This window comes from Oncorhynchus gorbuscha, linkage group LG22 (genome assembly GCF_021184085.1).
Source record: "Oncorhynchus gorbuscha isolate QuinsamMale2020 ecotype Even-year linkage group LG22, OgorEven_v1.0, whole genome shotgun sequence".
Lineage (NCBI taxonomy): Eukaryota > Metazoa > Chordata > Actinopteri > Salmoniformes > Salmonidae > Oncorhynchus > Oncorhynchus gorbuscha.
Genome location: NC_060194.1, coordinates 48,010,977 through 48,032,323, shown reverse-complemented (window position 1 = coordinate 48,032,323; position 21,347 = coordinate 48,010,977). Strand labels below are relative to the sequence as shown.

The 21,347-nt window shown below is 43.2% G+C and overlaps 1 protein-coding gene across 1 annotated transcript in view; it reads right to left on the bottom strand.

Moving 5' to 3' along the window:
* LOC124009460 overlaps positions 1-16,629 on the bottom strand; it is a 30,530-nt gene extending 13,901 nt beyond the window's left edge. The window contains exon 1 of the mRNA XM_046321271.1: positions 16,529-16,629. The gene's annotated coding sequence lies outside the window, so the exon portion shown is untranslated. The remainder of the gene's footprint in view (positions 1-16,528) is intronic.
* Between the last annotated feature and the right edge of the window lie 4,718 nt (positions 16,630-21,347).

Genomic DNA, 21,347 nt, shown 5'->3' with positions numbered 1-21,347 from the left:
AAGAATGAAGTAGAGTGAAGGAGAAGAATGAAGGAGAGGAATGAAGTAGAGTGAAGGAGAAGAATGAAGGAGAGGAATGAAGTAGAGTGAAGGAGAAGAATGAAGGAGAGGAATGAAGGAGAAGAATGAAGTAGAATGAAGGAGAAGAATGAAGGAGAAGAATGAAGTAGAGTGAAGGAGAAGAATGAAGGAGAAGAATGAAGTAGAGTGAAGGAGAAGAATGAAGTAGAGGAATGAAGGAGAAGAATGAAGTAGAATGAAGGAGAGGAATGATGGAGAAGAATGAAGTAGAATGAAGGAGAGGAATGATGGAGAAGAATGAAGAAGAGTGAAGAAGGAGATTGAAGAAGAAGATTGAAGAAGAAGAATGAAGAAGAAGAATAAAGAAGAAGAATAAAGAAGAGTGAAGGAGAAGAAGAAGAAGAATGAAGTAGAGTGAAGGAGAAGAATGAAGGAGAGGAATGAAGTAGAGTGAAGGAGAAGAATGAAGGAGAGGAATGAAGTAGAGTGAAGGAGAAGAATGAAGGAGAGGAATGAAGGAGAAGAATGAAGTAGAATGAAGGAGAAGAATGAAGGAGAAGAATGAAGTAGAGTGAAGGAGAAGAATGAAGGAGAAGAATGAAGTAGAGTGAAGGAGAAGAATGAAGTAGAGGAATGAAGGAGAAGAATGAAGTAGAATGAAGGAGAGGAATGATGGAGAAGAATGAAGTAGAATGAAGGAGAGGAATGATGGAGAAGAATGAAGAAGAGTGAAGAAGGAGATTGAAGAAGAAGATTGAAGAAGAAGAATGAAGAAGAAGAATAAAGAAGAAGAATAAAGAAGAGTGAAGGAGAAGAAGAAGAAGAATGAAGTAGAGTGAAGGAGAAGAATGAAGGAGAAGAAGGAAGGAGAAGAATGAAGTAGAGTGAAGGAGAAGAATGAAGGAGAGGAATGAAAGAGAAGAATGAAGGAGAATGAAGGAGAGGAATGAAGGAGAAGAATGAAGTAGAGTGAAGGAGAAGAATGAAGGAGAAGAATGAAGTAGAGTGAAGGAGAAGAATGAAGGAGAAGAATGAAGTAGAAGAATGAAGGAGAAGAATGAAGTAGAGTGAAGGAGAAGATTGAAGGAGAGGAATGAAGGAGAGGAATGAAGGAGAAGAATGAAGGAGAAGAATGAAGTAGAAGAATGAAGGAGAAGAATGAAGTAGAGTGAAGGAGAAGAATGAAGGAGAGGAATGAAGGAGAAGAATGAAGGAGAAGAATGAAGGAGTGGAATGAAGGAGAAGAATGAAGTAGAGTGAAGGAGAAGAATGAAGGAGAAGAATGAAGGAGAAGAATGAAGTAGAGTGAAGGAGAAGAAGAAGAAGAATGAAGTAGAGTGAAGGAGAAGAAGAATGAAGGAGAAGAAGAAGAAGAATGAAGGAGAAGAAGGAAGGAGAAGAATGAAGTAGAGTGAAGGAGAAGAATGAAGGAGAGGAATGAAGTAGAGTGAAGGAGAAGAATGAAGGAGAGGAATGAAGTAGAGTGAAGGAGAAGAATGAAGGAGAGGAATGAAGGAGAAGAATGAAGTAGAATGAAGGAGAAGAATGAAGGAGAAGAATGAAGGAGAAGAATGAAGTAGAGTGAAGGAGAAGAATGAAGGAGAAGAATGAAGTAGAGTGAAGGAGAAGAATGAAGTAGAGGAATGAAGGAGAAGAATGAAGTAGAATGAAGGAGAGGAATGATGGAGAAGAATGAAGTAGAATGAAGGAGAGGAATGATGGAGAAGAATGAAGAAGAGTGAAGAAGGAGATTGAAGAAGAAGATTGAAGAAGAAGAATGAAGAAGAAGAATAAAGAAGAAGAATAAAGAAGAGTGAAGGAGAAGAAGAAGAAGAAGAATGAAGTAGAGTGAAGGAGAAGAATGAAGGAGAAGAAGGAAGGAGAAGAATGAAGTAGAGTGAAGGAGAGAATGAAGGAGAGGAATGAAGGAGAAGAATGAAGGAGAATGAAGGAGAGGAATGAAGGAGAAGAATGAAGTAGAGTGAAGGAGAAGAATGAAGGAGAAGAATGAAGTAGAGTGAAGGAGAAGAATGAAGGAGAAGAATGAAGTAGAAGAATGAAGGAGAAGAATGAAGTAGAGTGAAAGAGAAGAATGAAGGAGAGGAATGAAGGAGAGGAATGAAGGAGAAGAATGAAGGAGAAGAATGAAGTAGAATGAAGGAGAAGAATGAAGGAGAAGAATGAAGTAGAGTGAAGGAGAAGAATGAAGGAGAAGAATGAAGTAGAGTGAAGGAGAAGAATGAAGTAGAGGAATGAAGGAGAAGAATGAAGTAGAATGAAGGAGAGGAATGATGGAGAAGAATGAAGTAGAATGAAGGAGAGGAATGATGGAGAAGAATGAAGAAGAGTGAAGAAGGAGATTGAAGAAGAAGATTGAAGAAGAAGAATGAAGAAGAAGAATAAAGAAGAAGAATAAAGAAGAGTGAAGGAGAAGAAGAAGAAGAATGAAGTAGAGTGAAGGAGAAGAATGAAGGAGAAGAAGGAAGGAGAAGAATGAAGTAGAGTGAAGGAGAAGAATGAAGGAGAGGAATGAAGGAGAAGAATGAAGGAGAATGAAGGAGAGGAATGAAGGAGAAGAATGAAGTAGAGTGAAGGAGAAGAATGAAGGAGAAGAATGAAGTAGAGTGAAGGAGAAGAATGAAGGAGAAGAATGAAGTAGAAGAATGAAGGAGAAGAATGAAGTAGAGTGAAGGAGAAGATTGAAGGAGAGGAATGAAGGAGAGGAATGAAGGAGAAGAATGAAGGAGAAGAATGAAGTAGAAGAATGAAGGAGAAGAATGAAGTAGAGTGAAGGAGAAGAATGAAGGAGAGGAATGAAGGAGAAGAATGAAGGAGAAGAATGAAGGAGAGGAATGAAGGAGAAGAATGAAGTAGAGTGAAGGAGAAGAATGAAGGAGAAGAATGAAGGAGAAGAATGAAGTAGAGTGAAGGAGAAGAAGAAGAAGAATGAAGTAGAGTGAAGGAGAAGAAGAATGAAGGAGAAGAAGAAGAAGAATGAAGGAGAAGAAGGAATGAGAAGAATGAAGTAGAGTGAAGGAGAAGAATGAAGGAGAGGAATGAAGGAGAGGAATGAAGGAGAAGAATGAAGGAGAAGAATGAAGTAGAAGAATGAAGGAGAAGAATGAAGGAGAGGAATGAAGGAGAAGAATGAAGTAGAGTGAAGGAGAAGAATGAAGGAGAAGAATGAAGGAGAAGAATGAAGTAGAGTGAAGGAGAAGAATTAAGTAGAATGAAGGAGAAGAATTAAGTAGAATGAAGGAGAATGAAGGAGAAGAATTAAGTAGAATGAAGGTGAAGAATGAAGGAGAATGAAGGAGAAGAATGAAGGAGAGTGAAGGAGAAGAATGATGTAGAGTGAAGGAGAAGAATGAAGTAGAGTGAAGGAGAAGAATGAAGTAGAGTGAAGGAGAAGAATGAAGTAGAATGAAGGAGAAGAATGAAGTAGAGTGAAGGAGAAGAATGAAGTAGAATGAAGGAGAAGAATGAAGAAGAATGAAGTAGAATGAAGGAGAAGAATGAAGGAGAATGAAGGAGAGGAATGAAGGAGAATGAAGGAGAATGAAGTAGAGTGAAGGAGAAGAATGAAGAAGAATGAAGTAGTATGAAGGAGAAGAATGAAGGAGAATGAAGGAGAGGAATGAAGGAGAATGAAGGAGAATGAAGTAGAGTGAAGGAGAAGAATGAAGTAGAATGAAGGAGAAGAATGAAGTAGAGTGAAGGAGAAGAATGAAGTAGAATGAAGGAGAAGAATGAAGAAGAATGAAGTAGTATGAAGGAGAAGAATGAAGGAGAATGAAGGAGAGGAATGAAGGAGAATGAAGGAGAATGAAGTAGAGTGAAGGAGAATAATGAAGGAGAGTGAAGGAGAATGAAGGAGAATGAAGTAGAGTGAAGGAGAAGAAAAAGGAGAATGAAGGAGAAGAATGAAGTAGAATGAAGGAGAAGAATTAAGTAGAATGAAGGAGAATGAAGTAGAGTGAAGGAGAAGAATGAAGGAGAAGAATGAAGGAGAGTGAAGGAGAATGAAGGAGAATGATGTAGAGTGAAGGAGAAGAATGAAGGAGAAGAGTGAAGTAGAAGAATGAAGGAGAAGAGTGAAGTAGAAGAATGAAGGAGAATGAAGGAGAAGAATGAAGTAGAGTGAAGGAGAAGAATTAAGTAGAATGAAGGAGAAGAATGAAGGAGAGCAATGAAGGAGAAGAATGAAGGAGAATGAAGGAGAGGAATGAAGGAGAATGAAGGAGAAGAATTAAGTAGAATGAAGGAGAAGAATGAAGGAGAATGAAGGAGAAGAATGAAGGAGAGCAATGAAGGAGAAGAATGAAGGAGAGCAATGAAGGAGAAGAATGAAGGAGAATGAAGGAGAGGAATGAAGGAGAATGAAGGAGAAGAATTAAGGAGAATGAAGGAGAAGAATGAAGGAGAATGAAGGAGAGGAATGAAGGAGAATGAAGGAGAAGAATGAAGTAGAATGAAGGAGAAGAATGAAGGAGAAGAATGAAGTAGAGTGAAGGAGTAGAATGAAGGAGAATGAAGGAGAAGAATGAAGTAGAATGAAGGAGAAGAATGAAGGAGAAGAGTGAAGTAGAAGAATGAAGGAGAGTGAAGGAGAAGAATGATTGGGTATTTGTCTTTATTAGTGTTTCTACACTGTGTTGATTTAAGCTCCCCTTCTTTCTACTCTCTATCTCTTTCTGTAAACTTCCATATCCTCTAGCTTGGAATCTGTCTGGGAACTGGGGCTCCAATGGATTCTGAAGTAGGAACAATATAGCATATGCAGAATGATAATATTAGATAGATAGGAGATATGCCCAGATGGCTGTTGGGAACAGACAGTCAACCTGCACTGAAGAGAGACGATGTGGGCGGCAGATCACTTTGGTGAGAGAGAGAGTGAGAGAGAGAGAGAGAGAGAGAGAGAGAGAGAGAGAGAGAGAGAGAGAGAGAGAGAGAGAGAGAGAGAGAGAGAGAGAGAGAGAGAGAGAGAGAGAGAGAGAGAGAGAGAGAGAAAGAGAGAGAGAGATGGAGAAGGGGGTGAGAGAGAGAGAGACAGAGAGAGAGAGAGAGAGAGAGAGAGAGAGAGAGAGAGAGAGAGAGAGAGAGAGAGAGAGAGAGAGAGAGAGAGAGACTATACTATACTATACTATACTTGACTATACTTACACTCTTTGACATTATCCTCATTGAAAGAATACCAGAATATAGTTCATTTCCCCCACCATCTGATGTTCCCAGAATCTCTATGTTAACCAAGGGGGTTTCAAATGTCACATCAGTAGTGTAGAGGGAGGATAAAGGGCAGAAGAGGTATTTATGACTGTCATAAACCTACCCCCAGGCCAACGTCATGACACTGGGCACATGGACTATGGTGGTCTGCTTGAAAAATGTTGGTATTACAGACTCAATCAGGGACATGTTGAACATTTCAGTGAAGACACCTGCCAGTTGGTCAGCACATCCCCAGAGCACACGTCCTGGTAATCCCTCTGGCCCCGCAGCCTTGTGTATGTTGACCTGTTTAAAGGTCTTACTCACGTCGGCTACGGAGAGCGTGATCACACAGTCGTCCGGAACAGCTGATGCTCTCATGCATGCCTCAGTGTTGCTTGCCTCGAAGTGAGAATAAAAGGGATTTAGCTCGTCTGGTCGGCTCGTGTCACTGGGCAGCTCGCGGCCGTGCTTCCCTTTGTAGTCTGTAATAGTTTGCAAGCCCAGCCAAATAAGACGAGCGTCGGAGTCGGTGTAGTATGATTCAATCTTAGTCTTGTATTGGCGCTTTGCCTGTTTGATGGTTCGTCGGAGGGCATACCAGGATTTCTTAGCAAGTCCCGCACCTTGAAAGCGGCAGCTCAATTCGAATGTTGCCTGTATTCCATGGCTTCTGGTTGGGATATGTACGGTCACTGTGGGGATGACGTCCTCGATGCACTAGACCAAGGTGTTGAAAGACAGAGCTCGACAGGCAATAAGGAAGCTCCATTTTTGAAAGATGAGCATTAGAAATACAAAAAAAGCATTTCTACACAAAATAACTTCTCCGGGTAAGAGTTAAAACACTTTTATGTGGACAGATGCATTAATAATCGAATGTTTCATAGTTTCAAGCAAATACAAAAATCACTAAATAAATAAAACCTAATCATCACATTGGCAGTCTAATGAATTGATGGATTGAATCTAATGAATGAAATGTTTTCCTTGATTTGCACTCAGAGCTCCAACTATAGGAGGAGCCCATACAAATCTGTGAAGAATGTGGCCTTTTATAAACACATTTAATGCCACACTTTACTCTCTAAGACTACAGGCAATAGCAGAATCTGTTATACCACAACAACAAAAAATGACAGGGTAAAGGAGACTCTGCAGACTCTGACAAACTGAGATCTATCTTTTTTTCTTTTTCTTACCTTTTCTTGAATGCAACCGTCTAATCGAGGTCTATAAAAAGGGACACCTATTGTAGGATCTGTCAAGCCTGAAGGAGGAAATTATTGTCCTAAAAAGGAGCACAGACTCACCCAATGATGAAGACAGTAAATATGCGCATTCACCCGGGAATATGGAAGCTCTCTGCTATAGTGACAAAAACATAAGCTACTGTTTGCTCACTACCCTTTTGTGAGTTGAGAAATTTGATGGCCTAACTAAAGACAGGTTAGAGATTTTTTCTTCGGCTCCTCTCTTCAGTGTTTTTCCATTGTATTTTTGTATGGCAATTGTATTTCAAAATATTGTGACAGGGCTAAGCCTGTATTAGACGTATATTATATATTATATATATTAGATGCTTTTCACTGACAGTTAAATCAACAATCGGCCAGGGGGAATATTGGCCATTTGGCAATTCTGGCAAATGCCAGATGGGCTGGACCCTTCTTTAGTTGGGTGGGTCGAAATTGACACACACACACCAATTTTTTATATATTTATAAATAGGCCTCCTGAGTGGTGCTGTATCGCAGTGTTGTGGTATCAATACAGCCTGTGGTTCAAACCCGGGCTGTGTCATTACCAGCCGTGACCGGGAGTCCCATAGGGCGGAGGGCCGGGGGGCGTCTGCAGGCTGACTTCGGTCATCAGTCGAACTGTGTTTCCTCCGACACATTGGTGCAGCTGGATTCCGGGTTAGGTGGGTGGGTGTTAAAAAGCATGTTTCGGAGAACACATGACTCGACCTTCACCTCTCCAGAGCCGGTTGGGGAGTTGCAACGATGAGACAAGATCGTAATCACGAATTTGGGTAGAAAAATTGGGGGTACATTTAAAAATAAATAAACAATTTAATTGAAAATGTGACGTGGCCAGCGGCCCGTTAAGAAGTATTCTTATTGAAAATGTGACATGGCCAGCGGGCCGTTACGAAGTATTTTAATTGAAAATGTGACATGGCCAGCGGCCTGTTAAGAAGTATTTTTATTGAAAATGTGACATGGCCAGCGGCCCGTTAAGAAGTATTTTTATTGAAAATGTGACATGGCCAGCGGCCTGTTAAGAAGTATTTTTTGTTGTTGTTACTAATCTATAATGATTTGGTCAAACATTATCCTCATGGTTCTAGTAATGAAAGTGTGCCTGTTTCACTGGGGCTGTCATGTTTTGTCATTTATTATCTTGTCTTGTCCCTGTGCTTCCCATTCTATTCGTTTCCCTCTGCTGGTCTTATTAGGTTCTTTCCCTCTTTCTATCCCTCTCTCTCCCCCTCCCTCTCTCACTCTCTCGCTCTCTCTTCTCTCTATCGTTCCGTTCCTGCTCCCAGCTGTTCCTATTCCCCTAATCAATCATTTAGTCTTCCCACACCTGTTCCCGATCCTTTCCCCTGATTAGAGTCCCTATTTCTTCCTTTGTGTTCCGTTCCTGTCCTGTCGGTTCCTTGTCTAGAATTCACCGTGCTGTGTTTGTGTATCGCCCTGTCGTGTCGTGTTTTCCTCAGATGCTGCGTGGTGAGCAGGTGTCTGAGTCTGTCTGGTTCAAGTGCCTTCCCGAGGCAACCTGCTGTTCACCTGCTGTTCAAGATCGAGTCTCCAGTTTGTCCTCGTCATTTCGAGTGAAAGTTGTGTTTTTTGTTTGTATTTACTTTACTGGATTAAAGACTCTGTTTTCGCCAAGTCGCTTTTGGGTCCTCTTTCACCTGCATGACAGAAGGAACCGACCAAGGAATGGACCCAGCGACTTCAGACGCTCGTTACACTGCCGTCGAGATCCAAGGAGCCATGCTCGGCAGACACGAGCAGGAATTGTCTGCTGCTCGCCATGCCGTGGAGAACCTGGCCGCTCAGGTTTCCGACCTCTCTGGACAGTTCCAGAGTCTACGTCTCGTGCCACCTGTTACTTCCTGGCCTGCCGAGCCTCCAGAACCTAGGGTTAATAACCCACCTTGCTACTCCGGGCAGCCCACTGAGTGCCGCTCCTTTCTCACGCAGTGTGAGATTGTGTTCTCTCTCAACCCAACACATACTCTAGAGAGAGAGCTCGGGTTGCTTACGTCATTTCACTCCTTACTGGCCGGGCTCGAGAATGGGGCACAGCTATCTGGGAGGCAAGGGCTGATTGCTCTAACAAGTTCCAGAACTTTAAAGAGGAGATGATTCGGGTTTTTGACCGTTCAGTTTTTGGTAGGGAGGCTTCTAGGGCCCTGGCTTCCTTATGCCAAGGTGAACGGTCCATAACGGATTATTCTATTGAGTTTCGCACTCTTGCTGCCTCTAGTGAGTGGAACGAGCCGGCGCTGCTCGCTCGTTTTCTGGAGGGACTCCACGCAGTGGTTAAGGATGAGATTCTCTCCCGGGAGGTTCCTTCAGATGTGGACTCTTTGATTGCTCTCGCCATCCGCATAGAACGACGGGTAGATCTTCGTCACCGGGCTCGTGGAAGAGAGCTCGCATCAACGGTGTTTCCCTGCTCCGCATCGCAACCATCTCCCTCCTCTGGCTCAGAGTCTGAGCCCATGCAGCTGGGAGGGATTCGCATCTCGACTAAGGAGAGGGAACGGAGGATCACCAACCGCCTGTGCCTCTATTGCGGAGTTGCTGGACATTTTGTTAATTCTTGTCCAGTAAAAGCCAGAGCTCATCTGTAAGCGGAGGGCTACAGGTGAGCGCAACTACTCAAGTCTCTCCATCAAGATCCTGTACTACTTTGTCGGTCCGGTTCGGGTGCTACATGTAGTGCCTTGATAGACTCTGGGGCTGAGGGTTGTTTCATGGACGAAGCATGGGTTCGGAAACATGACATTCCTTTCAGAGAGTTAGAGAAGCCTACGCCCATGTTCGCCTTAGATGGTAGTCATCTTCCCAGTATCAGATTTGAGACACTACCTTTAACCCTCACAGTATCTGGTAACCACAGTGAGACTATTTCTTTTTTGATTTTTCGTTCACCGTTTACACCTGTTGTTTTGGGTCATCCCTGGCTAGTATGTCATAATCCTTCTATTAATTGGTCTAGTAATTCTATCCTATCCTGGAACGTTTCTTGTCATGTGAAGTGTTTAATGTCTGCCATCCCTCCCGTTTCTTCTGTCCCTACTTCTCAGGAGGAACCTGGCGATTTGACAGGAGTGCCGGAGGAATATCATGATCTGCGCACGGTCTTCAGTCGGTCCCGAGCCAACTCCCTTCCTCCTCACCGGTCGTATGATTGTAGTATTGATCTCCTTCCGGGGACCACTCCTCCTCGGGGTAGACTATACTCTCTGTCGGCTCCCGAACGTAAGGCTCTCGAGGATTATTTGTCTGTGTCTCTTGACGCCGGTACCATAGTGCCTTCTTCCTCTCCGGCCGGGGCGGGGTTCTTTTTGTTAAGAAGAAGGACGGTACTCTGCGCCCCTGCGTGGATTATCGAGGGCTGAATGACATAACGGTTAAGAATCGTTATCCGCTTCCCCTTATGTCATCAGCCTTCGAGATTCTGCAGGGAGCCAGGTGCTTTACTAAGTTGGACCTTCGTAACGCTTACCATCTCGTGCGCATCAGAGAGGGGGACGAGTGGAAAACGGCGTTTAACACTCCGTTAGGGCATTTTGAGTACCGGGTTCTGCCGTTTGGTCTCGCCAATGCGCCAGCTGTTTTTCAGGCATTAGTTAATGATGTTCTGAGAGACATGCTGAACATCTTTGTTTTTGTCTATCTTGACGATATCCTGATTTTTTCTCCGTCACTCGAGATTCATGTTCAGCACGTTCGACGTGTTCTACAGCGCCTTTTAGAGAATTGTCTCTACGTAAAGTCTGAGAAGTGCTCTTTTCATGTCTCCTCCGTTACTTTTCTCGGTTCCGTTATTTCCGCTGAAGGCATTCAGATGGATTCCGCTAAGGTCCAAGCTGTCAGTGATTGGCCCGTTCCAAGGTCACGTGTCGAGTTGCAGCGCTTTTTAGGTTTCGCTAATTTCTATCGGCGTTTCATTCGTAATTTCGGTCAAGTTGCTGCCCCTCTCACAGCTCTTACTTCTGTCAAGACGTGTTTTAAGTGGTCCGGTTCCGCCCAGGGAGCTTTTGATCTTCTAAAAGAACGTTTTACGTCCGCTCCTATCCTCGTTACTCCTGACGTCACTAGACAATTCATTGTCGAGGTTGGCGCTTCAGAGGTAGGCGTGGGAGCCATTCTATCCCAGCGCTTCCAGTCTGACGATAAGGTTCATCCTTGCGCTTATTTTTCTCATCGCCTGTCGCCATCTGAGCGCAACTATGATGTGGGTAACCGTGAACTGCTCGCCATCCGCTTAGCCCTAGGCGAATGGCGACAGTGGTTGGAGGGGGCGACCGTTCCTTTTGTCGTTTGGACAGACCATAAGAACCTTGAGTACATCCGTTCTGCCAAACGACTTAATGCCCGTCAAGCTCGTTGGGCGTTGTTTTTCGCTCGTTTCGAGTTTGTGATTTCTTACCGTCCGGGTAGCAAGAACACCAAGCCTGATGCCTTATCCCGTCTGTTTAGTTCTTCTGTGGCTTCTACTGATCCCGAGGGGATTCTTCCTTATGGGCGTGTTGTCGGGTTAACAGTCTGGGGAATTGAAAGACAGGTTAAGCAAGCACTCACGCACACTGCGTCGCCGCGCGCTTGTCCTAGTAACCTCCTTTTCGTTCCTGTTTCCACTCGTCTGGCTGTTCTTCAGTGGGCTCACTCTGCCAAGTTAGCTGGTCATCCCGGTGTTCGAGGCACTCTTGCGTCTATTCGCCAGCGCTTTGGTGGCCGACTCAGGAGCGTGACACGCGCCGTTTCGTGGCTGCTTGTTCGGACTGCGCGCAGACTAAGTCGGGTAACTCTCCTCCTGCCGGTCGTCTCAGACCGCTCCCATTCCTTCTCGACCATGGTCTCACATCGCCCTAGACTTCATTACCGGTCTGCCTTTGTCTGCGGGAAGACTGTGATTCTTACGGTTGTCGATAGGTTCTCTAAGGCGGCACATTTCATTCCCCTCGCTAAACTTCCTTCCGCTAAGGAGACGGCACAAATCATTATCGAGAATGTATTCAGAATTCATGGCCTCCCGTTAGACGCCGTTTCAGACAGAGGCCCGCAATTCACGTCACAGTTTTGGAGGGAGATCTGTCGTTTGATTGGTGCGTCCGTCAGTCTCTCTTCCGGGTTTCATCCCCAGTCTAACGGTCAAGCAGAGAGGGCCAATCAGACGATTGGTCGCATACTACGCAGCCTTTCTTTCAGAAACCCTGCGTCTTGGGCAGAACAGCTCCCCTGGGCAGAATACGCTCACAATTCGCTTCCTTCGTCTGCTACCGGGTTATCTCCGTTTCAGAGTAGTCTGGGTTACCAGCCTCCTCTGTTCTCATCCCAGCTTGCCGAGTCCAGCGTTCCCTCCGCTCAAGCGTTTGTCCAACGTTGTGAGCGCACCTGGAGGAGGGTGAGGTCTGCACTTTGCCGTTACAGGGCACAGACTGTGAGAGCCGCCAATAAACGCAGGATTAAGAGTCCAAAGTATTGTTGCGGCCAGAGAGTGTGGCTTTCCACTCGCAACCTTCCTCTTACGACAGCTTCTCGTAAGTTGACTCCGCGGTTCATTGGTCCGTTCCGTGTCTCCCAGGTCGTCAATCCTGTCGCTGTGCGACTGCTTCTTCCGCGACATCTTCGTCGCGTCCATCCTGTCTTCCATGTCTCCTGTGTTAAGCCCTTTCTTCGCACCCCGTTCGTCTTCCCTCCCCCTCCCGTCCTTGTCGAGAGCGCACCTATTTACAAGGTACATAAGATCATGGACATGCGTTCTCGGGGACGGGGTCACCAATACTTAGTGGATTGGGAGGGTTACGGTCCTGAGGAGAGGAGTTGGGTTCCGTCTCGGGGCGTGCTGGACCGTTCACTCATTGATGATTTCCTCCGTTGCCGCCAGGATTCCTCCTCGAGTGCGCCAGGAGGCGCTCGGTGAGTGGGGGTACTGTCATGTTTTGTCATTTATTATCTTGTCTTGTCCCTGTGCTTCCCATTCTATTCGTTTCCCTCTGCTGGTCTTATTAGGTTCTTTCCCTCTTTCTATCCCTCTCTCTCCCCTCCCTCTCTCACTCTCTCGCTCTCTCTTCTCTCTATCGTTCCGTTCCTGCTCCCAGCTGTTCCTATTCCCCTAATCAATCATTTAGTCTTCCCACACCTGTTCCCGATCCTTTCCCCTGATTAGAGTCCCTATTTCTTCCTTTGTGTTCCGTTCCTGTCCTGTCGGTTCCTTGTCTAGAATTCACCGTGCTGTGTTTGTGTATCGCCCTGTCGTGTCGTGTTTTCCTCAGATGCTGCGTGGTGAGCAGGTGTCTGAGTCTGTCTGGTTCAAGTGCCTTCCCGAGGCAACCTGCTGTTCACCTGCTGTTCAAGATCGAGTCTCCAGTTTGTCCTCGTCATTTCGAGTGAAAGTTGTGTTTTTTGTTTGTATTTACTTTACTGGATTAAAGACTCTGTTTTCGCCAAGTCGCTTTTGGGTCCTCTTTCACCTGCATGACAGGGGCCTGCTGCTGTAATACGCGAGACACTATCCTCTCCCTCCATGAGTTCAGGTGAAAACATTTGTTTTTGAAGGTAGACCATTTCAAAATGCAATTGCGGTAAAAAACACAGCATTGGAAAGCTTCGTCACTGTTGAAGAGAAGGAGGAGAGGAGGTTCTCGGCTTTCTGTAGGCCCATAGGGCGACAACCGCAGAGTTTTTCTAGAACATTTAATGTCGGGTGACTACATGGCTAGTAGCAGTGCCTGTTATATTTTCTAGAACATTTAATGTCGGGTGACTACATGGCTAGTAGCAGTGCCTGTTATATTTTCTAGAACATTTAATGTCGGGTGACTACATGGCTAGTAGCAGTGCCTGTTATATTTTCTAGAACATTTAATGTCGGGTGACTACATGGCTAGTAGCAGTGCCTGTTATATTTTCTAGAACATTTAATGTCGGGTGACTACATGGCTAGTAGCAGTGCCTATTATATTTTCTAGAACATTTAATGTCGGGTGACTACATGGCTAGTAGCAGTGCCTGTTATATTTTCTAGAACATTTAATGTCGGGTGACTACATGGCTAGTAGCAGTGCCTATTATATTTTCTAGAACATTTAATGTCGGGTGACTACATGGCTAGTAGCAGTGCCTATTATATTTTCTAGAACATTTAATGTCGGGTGACTACATGGCTAGTAGCAGTGCCTATTATATTTTCTAGAACATTTAATGTCGGGTGACTACATGGCTAGTAGCAGTGCCTGTTATATTTTCTAAAACATTTAATGTCGGGTGACTACATGGCTAGTAGCAGTGCCTGTTATATTTTCTAGAACATTTAATGTCGGGTGACTACATGGCTAGTAGCAGTGCCTATTATATTTTCTAGAACATTTAATGTCGGGTGACTACATGGCTAGTAGCAGTGCCTATTATATTTTCTAGAACATTTAATGTCGGGTGACTACATGGCTAGTAGCAGTGCCTATTATATTTTCTAGAACATTTAATGTCGGGTGACTACATGGCTAGTAGCAGTGCCTATTATATTTTCTAGAACATTTAATGTCGGGTGACTACATGGCTAGTAGCAGTGCCTATTATATTTTCTAGAACATTTAATGTCGGGTGACTACATGGCTAGTAGCAGTGCCTATTATATTTTCTAGAACATTTAATGTCGGGTGACTACATGGCTAGTAGCAGTGCCTATTATATTTTCTAGAACATTTAATGTCGGGTGACTACATGGCTAGTAGCAGTGCCTATTATATTTTCTAGAACATTTAATGTCGGGTGACTACATGGCTAGTAGCAGTGCCTATTATATTTTCTAGAACATTTAATGTCGGGTGACTACATGGCTAGTAGCAGTGCCTATTATATTTTCTAGAACATTTAATGTCGGGTGACTACATGGCTAGTAGCAGTGCCTATTATATTTTCTAGAACATTTAATGTCGGGTGACTACATGGCTAGTAGCAGTGCCTATTATATTTTCTAGAACATTTAATGTCGGGTGACTACATGGCTAGTAGCAGTGCCTATTATATTTTCTAGAACATTTAATGTCGGGTGACTACATGGCTAGTAGCAGTGCCTATTATATTTTCTAGAACATTTAATGTCGGGTGACTACATGGCTAGTAGCAGTGCCTATTATATTTTCTAGAACATTTAATGTCGGGTGACTACATGGCTAGTAGCAGTGCCTATTATATTTCGATTTAGCGATCCACTTAGTGTGTATTGTTTCCACTTCCTCAGGAGTTGAAGGTTGAAAGTTTAATTAGCCTATGATATTAGTTATATGTAATATGTAATGAAAGATGAGACAGCTTTTTTTCACGGATCAGACAAAAGTTCATTACAGATAAATATAACAGAGAAAATCTTAACAGGCCCATGGGTCACTGACCATGTCACGTTTGACATTTTTTAAAGGTAGTTTTAAAATATCATTTTTTTGTTGTAGCCGTTGATATAGGTCAAAGCCCAGCACATCCAACTCAAAAAGGGTCCAGCCCATCTGGCATATGACAGAATTGCCAGATGGCCAATCCGCCCTTGGCCCGAAATAGGGTGAGAAGGTGACACTGAAAAAGTCCAGACCTTCTTTCCCTAGACATCTGTCTCCAATGCTAACCAAAACACATATATCCTCACCCTAACCATCCAATGCTAACCTAAATATATATATCCTCACCCTAACCCTCCAATGCTAACCAAAACACACATATCCTCACCCTAACCATCCAATGCTAACCTAAATATATATATCCTCACCCTAACCCTCCAATGCTAACCAAAACACATATATCCTCACCCTAACCATCCAATGCTAACCTAAACACATATATCCTCACCCTAACCATCCAATGCTAACCAAAACACATATATCCTCACACAAACCCTCCAATATTAACCTAAATATATATATCCTCACCATAAGCCTCCAATACTAACCAAAACAAATATATCCTCACACTATCCCACCAATGCTAACCAAAACACATATATCCTCACCATAACCCTCCAATGCTAACCAAAACACATATATCCTCACCATAACCCTCCAATACTAACCTAAACACATATATCCTCACACTAACCCTCCACTGCTAACCAAAACACACTTGAGTTTCACACATGCAGACTTTGACGATAAACATGCACAGTTCTCGCTGAGGTCAATGTAGACCCGAATGCGCGTTGACATGACGGGCTGAACTGGCTATTTAGGATACAGACACTACACATGTAATTCAACTTAATTTGACTTTCTCTTAGCCTTCTACCACTGCCAAAATTTGACTAGCCACTGCTAGTGCACTTCCCTGTCTGGAATAACCATAGGTCGTCAATGTCCAGAGGCTAGAGGGCAGAGCCCAAACAAACCAGGTTCACAGACACGTTTCCTATTTAGGCTATTTAGCCTATTGTCAATTGCCATTGTAAATACGATTGTAATTAAACATGGCAGATTATTGAAATAACTACAAACCGATTGTTTTTCTTATGATGTGGTTTGGAAATCAAATAGGCTGACATGCACATATTGAAAATGTTTGAAGTGTGATGATTTGCTTATTATACAGATGCAGGATCTTAATGTGATCCAGTATGCTATGGCAGGAAAATAATCCTGCAGCAACAAGATGTGTTTAGGGCTCCCGAGTGGCGCAACGGTCTAAGGCACTGCATTTCAGTGCTAGAGGCGTCACTACAGACCCAGGTTTGATTCTAGGCTGTATCACAACTGAGTCCCATAGGGCGACGGACAATTGCTAACATAAATAAATTAAATACAAAACAGGAAATGTGAATTCTTTTGTGGATTGTTATTATTGGACATTAGGGCAAATCAATTCTGACATTTTAAAGTGGAAATTACTCATTTTAGATGCCTTTTTAAACCTTGAATACACTACAAGTTAGTATTTCCTGCTATGCAGGACAATTCTTAGCAACAAAAGAGTGATCGGATGAAGATCCTAAATCTGTAGCCTATACATAAAGGTACAATAAATCTCTGACAGTTAAACATGCAGTAAAACAACATAAATCCTACCGACTGTCTTAGCAGTAAATGGTTCATGTTCCTGCATCCTCCAAAGCCTCGTGTCTGGGGCTGTGTGTAATCCGCCAGTCTCTGTCTCTCTCTTTCTCTCTCTCTCTCTCTCTGTCTCTCTCACTCTCTCTCTTTCTCTGTGTCTCTCACTCTCCCTCTCTCTTTCTCTCTCTCTCTCTGTCTCTCTCACTCTCTCTCCCTCTCTCTCTCTCTCGCTCCTGCTCTCTCTCTCTCTCTCTCTCTCTCTCTCCTGCTCTCTCTCTCTCTCTCTCTCTCTCTCTCTCTCTCTCTCTCTCTCTCTCTCTCTCTCTCTCTCTCTCTCTCTGTCTCTGTCTCTCTCTCTCTGTCTCTCTCTCTTTGTGCTCTCCGCTCCCTAGTTGCGTCTCTGTGGAAGCAAAGCGAAATCTTCACAATATAGACTTCCACAAAAGGGGCGGAGCAAGCAATTGCATTTACGATTATTGGACGATCTGAAAATCAATTTAGCTTGTTCGAAATCAATTTACACTACAGGAAGTGTGCGCGATAGATGAATTCCTGCAGTCTTGAAAATGATCCTTAGCAGGCGCTGTGAATCTCTAACAACAGTAGACTGTGAATCTCTAACAACAGTAGACTGTGAATCTCTAACAACAGTAGGCTGTGAATCTCTAACAACAGTAGGCTGTGAATCTCTAACAACAGTAGACTGTGAATCTATAACAACAGTAGACTGTGGATCTCTAACAACAGTAGGCTGTGAATCTCTAACAACAGTAGACTGTGAATCTCTAACAACAGTAGGCTGTGAATCTCTAACAACAGTAGGCTGTGAATCTCTAACAACAGTAGACTGTGAATCTATAACAACAGTAGACTGTGGATCTCTAACAACAGTAGACTGTGAATCTCTAACAACAGTAGGCTGTGAATCTCTAACAACAGTAGGCTGTGAATCTCTAACAACAGTAGACTGTGAATCTATAACAACAGTAGACTGTGGATCTCTAACAACAGTAGGCTGTGAATCTATAACAACAGTAGACTGTGGATCTATAACAACAGTAGGCTGTGAATCTATAACAACAGTAGACTGTGGATCTATAACAACAGTAGACTGTGAATCTCTAACAACAGTAGACTGTGAATCTCTAACAACAGTAGGCTGTTGATCTCTAACAACAGTAGACTGTGAATCTCTAACAACAGTAGGCTGTTGATCTCTAACAACAGTAGACTGTGGATCTATAACAACAGTAGACTGTGGATCTATAACAACAGTAGACTGTGAATCTCTAACAACAGTAGACTGTGGATCTATAACAACAGTAGACTGTGAATCTATAACAACAGTAGACTGTGAATCTCTAACAACAGTAGACTGTGGATCTATAACAACAGTAGACTGTGAATCTATAACAACAGTAGACTGTGGATCTATAACAACAGTAGACTGTGAATCTCTAACAACAGTAGACTGTGAATCTCTAACAACAGTAGACTGTGGATCTATAACAACAGTAGACTGTGAATCTCTAACAACAGTAGGCTGTGAATCTCTAACAACAGTAGACTGTTGATCTCTAACAACAGTAGACTGTGAATCTCTAACAACAGTAGGCTGTGAATCTCTAACAACAGTAGACTGTGAATCTCTAACAACAGTAGGCTGTGAATCTCTAACAACAGTAGGCTGTGAATCTCTAACAACAGTAGGCTGTGAATCTATAACAACAGTAGGCTGTGAATCTCTAACAACAGTAGGCTGTGAATCTCTAACAACAGTAGGCTGTGAATCTCTAACAACAGTAGACTGTTTGTTTGTTTTGTTTATCTCAGAATATAGATTAATACATTGACGTACTTTCCATTCAATATGTGACGAGAATTCACACCTCACTCATTGGGTTCACGGCCAGGTTGGTAGCTCTTATAAACGTAAAATCAAATCAAAGTTTATTTGTCACGTGCGCCGAATACAACAGGTGTAGGTGGACCTTACAGTGAAATGCTGAATACAACAGGTGTAGGTAGACCTTACAGTGAAATGCTGAATACAACAGGTGTAGTAGACCTTACAGTGAAATGCTGAATACAACAGGTGTAGGTGGACCTTACAGTGAAATGCTGAATACAACAGGTGTAGGTAGACCTCACAGTGAAATGCTGAATACAACAGGTGTAGTAGACCTCACAGTGAAATGCTGAATACAACAGGTGTAGGTGGACCTTACAGTGAAATGCTGAATATAACAGGTGTAGGTGGACCTTACAGTGAAATGCTGAATACAACAGGTGTAGGTAGACCTCACAGTGAAATGCTGAATACAACAGGTGTAGGTGGACCTTACAGTGAAATGCTGAATATAACAGGTGTAGGTGGACCTTACAGTGAAATGCTGAATACAACAGGTGTAGGTAGACCTCACAGTGAAATGCTGAATACAACAGGTGTAGGTGGACCTTACAGTGAAATGCTGAATATAACAGGTGTAGGTGGACCTTACAGTGAAATGCTGAATACAACAGGTGTAGGTAGACCTCACAGTGAAATGCTGAGTACAACAGGTGTAGTAGACCTTACAGTGAAATGCTGAATACAACAGGTGTAGTAGACCTTACAGTGAAATGCTGAATACAACAGGTGTAGTAGACCTTACAGTGAAATGCTGAATACAACAGGTGTAGGTAGACCTCACAGTGAAATGCTGAATACAACAGGTGTAGTAGACCTTACAGTGAAATGCTGAATACAACAGGTGTAGTAGACCTTACAGTGAAATGCTGAATACAACAGGTGTAGGTAGACCTTACAGTGAAATGCTGAATACAACAGGTGTAGCAGACCTTACAGTGAAATGCTGAATACAACAGGTGTAGTAGACCTTACAGTGAAATGCTGAATACAACAGGTGTAGGTAGACCTCACAGTGAAATGCTGAATACAACAGGTGTAGTAGACCTTACAGTGAAATGCTGAATACAACAGGTGTAGTAGACCTTACAGTGAAATGCTTACTTACAGGCTCTAACCAATAGTGCAGAAAAAGGTGTTAGGTGAACAATAGGTAAGTAGAGAAATAAAACAACAGTAAAAAGACAGGCTATATACAATAGCGAGGCTATAAAAGTAGAGAGGCTACATAGGTCATCTGAGGGGCTTTTGGAAAAAGGTCTAAATTAAGTGCAATATTAAAAAAGTAAAGATACCTTGCTGACAACTCTTGATAGCGATTTGAGGTAAACATAAGTGTGAATTTCCACAATTTCCCACCATTATGTCAAATCCACTGCGGGGGTACACATGATCATCTCTCTATTCTTTTGTCTCTCTTCTCTTCCCCTCTCAAATACCAAAGCTGACACAACACAGTGTTATTTTCCATAAGAATAGACACCTTCTGATGTTGTACCAAGACATTTGTGTTCAAAACACTAGATTCTGACACACTCCAGATATGGAGAGAAAGAGAGAAAGAGGAAGAGAGAGAAAGAGAGTGAGAGAGAGAAAGAGAAAGAGAGAGAAAGAGAGAGAGAGAGAAAGAGAGAGAGAGAAAGAGAAAGAGGAAGAGAGAGAAAGAGAGAGAGAGAGAGAGAGAGAGAAAGAGGAAGAGAGAGAAAGAGAGAGAGAGAAAGAGGAAGAGAGAGCGAGAGAGAGAAAGAGAGAGAGAAAAAGAAAATGAAAAGAAACAGAGGAGGGAAGGAAACTTGGAAAGGAGGGTAGAAGATCCATTGGAGAAGAAGACCATGAATAATACAGGCTGGTGTTGATACTCCAGGGGTAGGGCCCTGATGTTGTGACCCAGAAAAGTTTTTTTCTGAAGAGAATAAAGAGAGGAGAGGACAGGAAAGGAGTGGAAAGGAAAGGAGAGGAGAGGAGAAGAGAGGAGAGGAAGGAAGAGGAGAGGACAAGAGAGGACAGGATAAGGCAAGGTGAGGAGAGGAGAGGAGAGGAGAGGAGAGGAGAGGAGAGGAGAGGAGAGGAGAGGAGAGGAGAGGAGAAGACAGGAGAGGACAGGAGAAGACAGGAGAGGACAGGAGAGGAGAGGACAGGAGAAGACAGGAGAGGACAGGAGAGGAGAGGAGAGGACAGGAGAGGAGAGGACAGGAGAAGACAGGAGAGGACAGGAGAGGAGAGGACATGACATGCAGGAAAGGAGAGGAGAGGAGCCGGTTTGCACAACATTGTTCACTTGAAGGAACTGTCAATTCTGGGAAATAATCTCAAAGGTTGCACTGATTGACAACAGAAAAGTGACGTTATGTAATCTACTGTATGTGATGGACTGACTATAGGGAAGACCTAGAGCTAAAACCAGTAGAAACACAACAGGGAATTAGATGACATATTTTGCTACTGTAAAGGTCTATATCCACTGTAAAGGTCTATATCCACTGTATAGGTCCACTGTAAAGGTCTATATCCACTGTAAAGGTCTATATCCACTGTAAAGGTCCACTGTAAAGATCTATATCCACTGTAAAGATCTATATCCACTGTAAAGGTCTATATCCACTGTAAAGGTCTATATCCACTGTAAAGGTCTATATCCACTGTAAAGGCCTATATCCACTGTAAAGGTCCTATATCCACTGTAAAGGTCTATATCCACTGTAAAGGTCTATATCCACTGTAAAGGTCCACTGTAAAGGACTATGTCCACTGTAAAGGTCCACTGTAAAGGACTATGTCCACTGTAAAGGCCTATATCCACTGTAAAGGTCCACTGTAAAGGTCTATATCCACTGTAAAGGTCTATATCCACTGTAAAGGTCCACTGTAAAGGTCTATATCCACTGTAAAAGTCCACTGTAAAGGTCTATATCCACTGTAAAGGTC